Source organism: Pseudophryne corroboree (genome assembly GCF_028390025.1).
Source record: "Pseudophryne corroboree isolate aPseCor3 chromosome 3 unlocalized genomic scaffold, aPseCor3.hap2 SUPER_3_unloc_2, whole genome shotgun sequence".
Taxonomy (NCBI): domain Eukaryota; kingdom Metazoa; phylum Chordata; class Amphibia; order Anura; family Myobatrachidae; genus Pseudophryne; species Pseudophryne corroboree.
In genome coordinates this window covers 5082093-5088831 of record NW_026967508.1, presented here as the reverse complement: position 1 = coordinate 5088831, position 6739 = coordinate 5082093, and the positions used below count along the sequence as shown (strand labels likewise).

The 6739-nt window shown below is 43.2% G+C and overlaps 2 pseudogenes; both read left to right on the top strand.

Annotated features, from left to right (window-relative positions):
- The first annotated feature begins 5031 nt into the window (after positions 1-5031).
- Positions 5032-5149, top strand: LOC134983649 (5S ribosomal RNA; annotated as a pseudogene).
- A 122-nt stretch (positions 5150-5271) lies between these two features.
- On the top strand, positions 5272-5389 carry LOC134983656 (5S ribosomal RNA; annotated as a pseudogene).
- The last annotated feature ends 1350 nt before the right edge of the window (positions 5390-6739 follow it).

The window sequence follows — 6739 nt, the reverse complement described above, 5'->3', positions numbered from 1 at the left end:
TCTTCTGATAATGCTACCGTGTACTTCTTCGAATCTATCCAAACACCTAGGAACTGCAGACCTTGTGTTGGATCTAGCTTGCTCTTCTTCCAATTCACTAGCCAACCATGAGCTTGAAGAATCTGAAGAGTCTTCTGTACCGCTGTTATTAGAGTCGCCTTTGTACTCGCACAGATCAGCAAGTCGTCCAGGTACGGCCACAATGCTATGCCCATCACTCTCATATGTGCCACTAGAGCTAGAAGCACTTTCGTGAAGACTCTTGGTGAGGAAGACAGGCCGAACGGAAGGCAGGTAAACTGAAGATGTTTTCCAAGGACGTAAAACCTTAGAAACCTCTGGTCGTCCCTGTGAATTGGCACATGAAAGTAGGCGTCCTTCAGATCTATAGAGGCCATAAAGTCTTCCTGCTTTATCCCTAATAATATGGTCTTCAATGTTTCCATGTGAAACCTTTTCTTTATAAGAAATTTGTTTAGACTTCTTAAATCCAGAATTGCCCTGAATTCCCCTGATGGTTTCTGAATCAAGAACATCCTGGAATAAAAACCTCTTCTCTCTTCTGCCACCGGTACCTTTACAACCGCCTGTGTTTTGATGAGGTTTTCTATAATATCCTGAAAGGCTATTATCTGTTCTTTTGACGTTAGACTTTTTGACTTTACAAAATTCCGCCCTGTCGGCTTCTTTATAAATTCTATGCGATAACCCTGGGAGATTACTTTTAATACCCAGATTTCTTGAGTTGACTCCTGCCACTGATCCGCAAATCTCATTAATCTGCCACCTACTGGTGCAGCACTCTGGGGCATCATATAGTCAGAATTTCCTATTTCCTCTTCTGCCAGACTGACGAAAGGACTGCCTGGTAGTTGTTGGAGTGTATCTACCATACTGCCTACCTGGCCTGTATGACCTGGCTTCTTTAAACTGCTGTTTAGGTGAAGAAGCCCTAAACCTTGTTTTCCTATCAAACGGCAGCTTTGCGGATTTACCGCCTGACATTACATTGATTATGGACTGCAGCTTACTTCCAAAGAGGCGAGATCCTTCATAAGGAAGAGCTACCAATCTATTTTTTGAGTGGACGTCTGCTGTCCAGGTACGCAGCCACAATGACCTTCTAGCCGCTACACCTGCTGCTAATGACTTTGCTGCATATTCTACTACCTCAAGAGAGGCCTCACACAGATACTCCACCGCCTTCATTATCACAGCCAGGTCTTTCTGCAGGTGATGTCTGTATACCTGATCCTCCAAATCACGATGCAGGTTGTTCCCCCATAGTCTCAGGGTTCTGGTTGTTGACGCCATCGCTACCCCAGCCTTCAGCGTCACTGCTGATGCTTTGTGGACTTTTTTCAAGGAACTCTCAACCTTCTTGTCCATCGCATCCTTAAGCACCGCAACGTCTTCTAACAGGATGGTGGTTTTGGAAACAACTTCTGCCACAGCAGCATCCACTTTAGGCAATTCACACCATTTAATAAATTCTACATCCTGTACCGGAAACATAAGATCCAACCTCTTCATATAATTGAGACGCTTGTCCGCAGTCTGCCACTGCACTGACATAATCTCCTTCAATACTTTATGCACCGGAAAACATTGGCTTTTCTTAATCCTATCTTCAAATAAAGGATCCTGAGCATCATCCTATGCTTCATCCTTAATATTTAAAGCTCTATACATATGCTTTAGTAAGCTATCCACTATATCCAAATTAAATGACCTATCTGGCTCCTGAGCCTCCTCTGACTCTTCCGGAGAGGGACTATCAGCATAATCTAATACAACGAGACTATCCGAATCCTCAGCAGCATCTAGACTGGTCTGCGACCTGGATCTTTTAGCCCCCTGAAGCTCCTTTAATTCATCCTTTGTTACAAATGACTTTTTCATCCATTCCATCAGATCCTGAATCTGCTTAGATTGGTCCTGGGATGCTTCACAATCATCGCATAACTTGCTATGTTTATCTCCAGAAAAGCTTTTCCTACATCCAGAACAAGCCAAATGATGCTTCTTTTTACATGTTCTGTTCCTAGGAGCATCAGACACACTGCAACCAAAGCAAATGATATCCTAAGCACCCTAACTACATAGCATAATAAGTGCCCTAAATGAGACTGCTTACCATTCCTGGGCACATGTAGGCGTGGAGGGAGACATCTCTTTATCCATATCTGACAAATCTTCAGAATTCTTTCCCCGATTCTTGTTTATTCCCTTATCTCTGGGAACACTGACCACTGCTCCTCTCTCACTCTCAGTGGTGGACCGCGCCATTTTTATCCCTCTGACTCTCAGCCTCCGGGCGGCGCATGCGCAGACCGATACGCGGCAACTTCCGGTATTCGGCGGCGCACTTCCACCCGCCGCGTCCAGCGCTGCCCTCCAGGCTCAGCGCTACTTCCGCCCTCCAGTCTCCGGCGTCTCGGCGGTCACCAGCGGCAACGGGAGCGGGGGCGAGCAATCCAGCTAGGCACTGCAGTCCAGTATATTCCAAGCAGGTACCATTTATAAATCAAGCAGTGGCCTTCCATATTTGTACTGCCACAGGCAGCAATTATTATGGTTTTCTTTTAGCTTTATACTGCCACAGGCAGTAATTATAATGCTGCTCATTGATCCTGGGTGCCAAACCCCTTCCAGCCGCGGCTCACAGAGGCGCATTAGGCCAGGAAAATCCTGGTAAGCCTCATATTTGAAAAACAACAAACAACTACACTGTCACTATCTAAGGAGACAGGAAAAAGACTGGGGAAGCCAGGGGCGGACGGACCTATATTCCCAGAGGGGGCGGAGCCTAAAATAGAAAAAAAAACACGTTGATAACTATTACTGGGCGGTGGCATAATTAATTCTGTTTTGGAAATACTAAGTTTGAGGTGGCGAAATTACATCCATGAGGAAACAGCAGAAAGGCATTCAGTGACATGGACCTATACAGATGGTGACAAATCTGGGAAGGATAGGTGGATTTGAGTATCATCCAAATAATGATGATACTTAAAGCCAAAAGAGCTGATCCGTTTGCCAAGAGATGTGGTATAGAGTGAGGAAAGAAAAGGCCCTAGGAGAGGGCCTTGCGGTACTTCAACTGATAGAGGAAGTGGAGAGGAGGTGGATTCAGAGAAGCGGACACAGAACAGCTATTAGATAGGTAGGATGAGAACCAAGAAACCACGTTTGCATATTTATATTAAGACCTGCAAGAGCTGTAGAAATTCTACCCACGGCAACTGTGGTGAGAGGGCTTGTGTCTCACCACAGCTGCCCACATTTCTGTGGGATCAGCTCCCACCAAGAGAGAGGAAAACAAGGCCTGCACATTCTGCATCTGCAGTAGAAGTGTGGAACTCTGGGGCTTATGGGCTGCACAGCTCAAGGTGGAAAAAAAGAATTCCGGGTCTTCCAGCTCACCCGGAGCCAGCAGTAAGTCAGAAGCAGGAGAAAGGTTTAAAACTCCCCTCCACCCTCAGTCATCACACTTTTAAACTGTCAACCACCAGTAGACAGCGGTAGGATATTGTCCAAGATGTTAATATTGTATACACTAGGTGTAAATAAAGAAAGGAGCAAGTATTTGTAATGGTGCATGCGCAGAAGTCCCTAAGAGCTCCACACATGGGTAATACTGTGTACACACAAAGGCAGAGTAGCAATTGAGACGTACGGTATCAGAAATGTCTTGGAAAATTGTTGGGCATTCCTGAGCAATAACTGGAAAGTGGCTAACCAGATGCACAGAGATGGCTCATCTTATGGGCATGTTATGCAAGTCGCGGGCATGTAGCTGAAACTTTCCATCCACAGATGCTCAACTGTTCACACTGGAAGCCATGGGGGTAATTCCAAGTTGATCGCAGCAGGATTTTTGATAGCAATTGGTCAAAACCATGTGCACTGCAGGGGAGGAAGATATAACATGTGCAGTGAACAAGCCTAGTTTACAGGTGAAACGTACGTCCCTCTCCGGAACGGGCGGCCGCACGGTCTTAGAAAACGGAGCACGGTCACGATCTTCAATCAAGTTACACCCACCGGCTGCCGGGATATCTACATCATTGGAAGTGGTAACTCTGTATACAGTGTCTGTTTTCCAGCAGCGCCTTAGACCCTCAATCTGGATCTAACAACTCCAGTGCCTGCTCCGTATTTAGGAATGAACCTATTAACAGTCAATTAATGAATTGTATTGTAAGCCACTAAGGAATCGTAAGCCACTATCGTTTCCACACAGGGACATAAGACTTTCATCTTTGCTGCTCTCATTTAATTTTCAGGATTGAACCTATTTATCGTAAATTAATAATTGCACCGCCAGCCTTATCAATCAGGAATTGTATTGCAAGCCGCATTTGTCTCTACACAGGGACAAAGAATATTCATCTTTGTTGCTCTCATTTAATTAATTCTTTGCAACATAATCCAGTCAACTGGTTATCTACAGTAACAGCTGGCAAACCTACATAGGAGGTGGCATGGCAACTTCAAGCATTGTGTCTGTATCAAAACAGCACATCAGATCCTCTTATTTGGGTCCGACAATTCCAGTGCCCGCTTTGTTATTATTTTCAGGATTGAACCTACTTATCACTAATTAATAATTGCACCGCCAGCCTTATCAATTAGGAATTGTATTGCAAACCGTCATTGTCTCTATATAGGGACTAAGAACCTTCATTTTTGCTACTCTCATTTAATTAATTTTTTGCAACTTAATCCAGTTAATTGGTTATCTACAGCAGACATATTTAAAGTGGTAACTTCTAACTTTGTGTTTATATCAAAACAGCACATCAGACCCCCCTATTGGGTCTAACAATCCAAGTGCCTGCTTTACATTTATTTTTCAGGATTGAACTTATTTATAGTCAATCAGTGATTGCATCACTAGTCTTTTACCAATTAGCTTTACAAACACTTTCTTCAAAATTCTCTCTATATAATTTTTTTCCATTTAAGCCAATTATTACTATTCATACAGAAACTCGATTTGTATCTACTCATTTCTTGAATCAAACGGCCCACGGCCATACTACCCTGAATGCGCCCGAACACGTCTGATCTTGGAAGCTAAGCAGGTATGGCCTGGTTAGTACATGGATGGGAGACCTCCAGGGAATACTAGGTGCTGTGGGCCAGTTTCTCAGGAGACTTTACAATAAATTAATCATTCGATCATTTTCACATAGTTTTTTAGTTGAGCACATAGGCCATTTCCCAAATCAGCACACAAATCACCCGTGATTCCTGATACAATTGGCCCACGGCCATACTATCCTGAATGCGCCCGATCACGTCCGATCTTGGAAGCTAAGCAGGTATGGCCTTGTCAGTACGTGGATGGGAGACCTCCAGGGAATACTAGGTGCTGTGGGCCTTTTTCCCTCAGGAAATCCAATATTACGTTCCTCCAAGCTTACCATACATTCCGATCCTTCTGTGACCTGTATATATTGTTTTTTCCAAACAATTATACAATAATTACAATAACATTTTCACCTGCCATATCTAGAACCATATTTGGTACAATGGCAATCTAGATTTTTTTATTATTTACTTTTGTTCACCCCAGTGAATTTTTATAGCAAACCAATAAAAGTTAAGCTTTACTCTATCTCCCAGAGGTAGGACTCAAAGGGGTCTTTTCCTCAACCATATATTTTCTTCACATCTTTTTCATATTCAATCAATGAGTGCTTCCACACAAGGTTATTTTGTCTTTCTCTTGTTTTCTTCCTGAATATTAGAGACCCTCCTGATGAGGTCGCAGTAGGTGGGTCCATATAATATTTTTTGTCCAAAATGATTCTAAGAACCTCAATTCTACTTCATGTTGAATTGCAGAGCTTATTATAATTACTCTTATTAGCAGTGTTATAATAATAATAATAATCATTTTATTTATATAGCCCTCTTTCTCCAATAGGACTCAAGGCGCTTAACAGATACATAGCATAATATAGTACAGAAAATAATGAAGTACAGAACAGATTTTCATAAAATACAGAAGCATTGAGATACTAAAGGGACAATTATGGGAATGCTTGAGTAAACAGGAAAGTCTTGAGTCTACTTTTGAAGGATTCTATAGTTGCGGCCTCTTGAACTGTGCGGGGAAGTGAGTTCCATAGAGTCGGAGCCGTATGACTAAAAGCTCGACCCCCAGATGAATTACGAGAGATTCTAGGTACTGCTAAAAGTCCTTCATCTATAAATCGCAGTAATCGAGTGGGGCAGTATAGGGTCAGTAGCTGCTTCAGGTACTTTGGGCCCTGGTCATGTAATGCTTTGAAACTCAGTAAGCCAATCTTGAAGATGATTCGCCATCTTACAGGCAGCCAGTGAAGGGAGTAGAGTATGGGTGTTATGTGGCTAGAACGGGGCTGGTTGGTTAACAGCCTGGCAGCTGTGTTTTGCACTAGCTGTAAGAGGTGCAATTCTTTTGCTGGGAGACCAAGGCAGAGGGCATTACAGTAGTCTAATTGAGATGATACAAATGCGTGTATGACTTTTGGCAGATCATCTGGGGGAATGAAGTGCTTGATTCTGGCTATGTTCCTCAGGTGAAAGAATGAGGATTTGATTGTGGCTGATATCTGATGTTTAAGTGTCAAGTCACCATCTAGGACAACGCCAAGATTCCGCACACGATCAGTGGTTTGTGATTCTGAATCCCAGAGTGTTCTTAGAGTATATACATACATACAAATATACTGACGGTTTACTC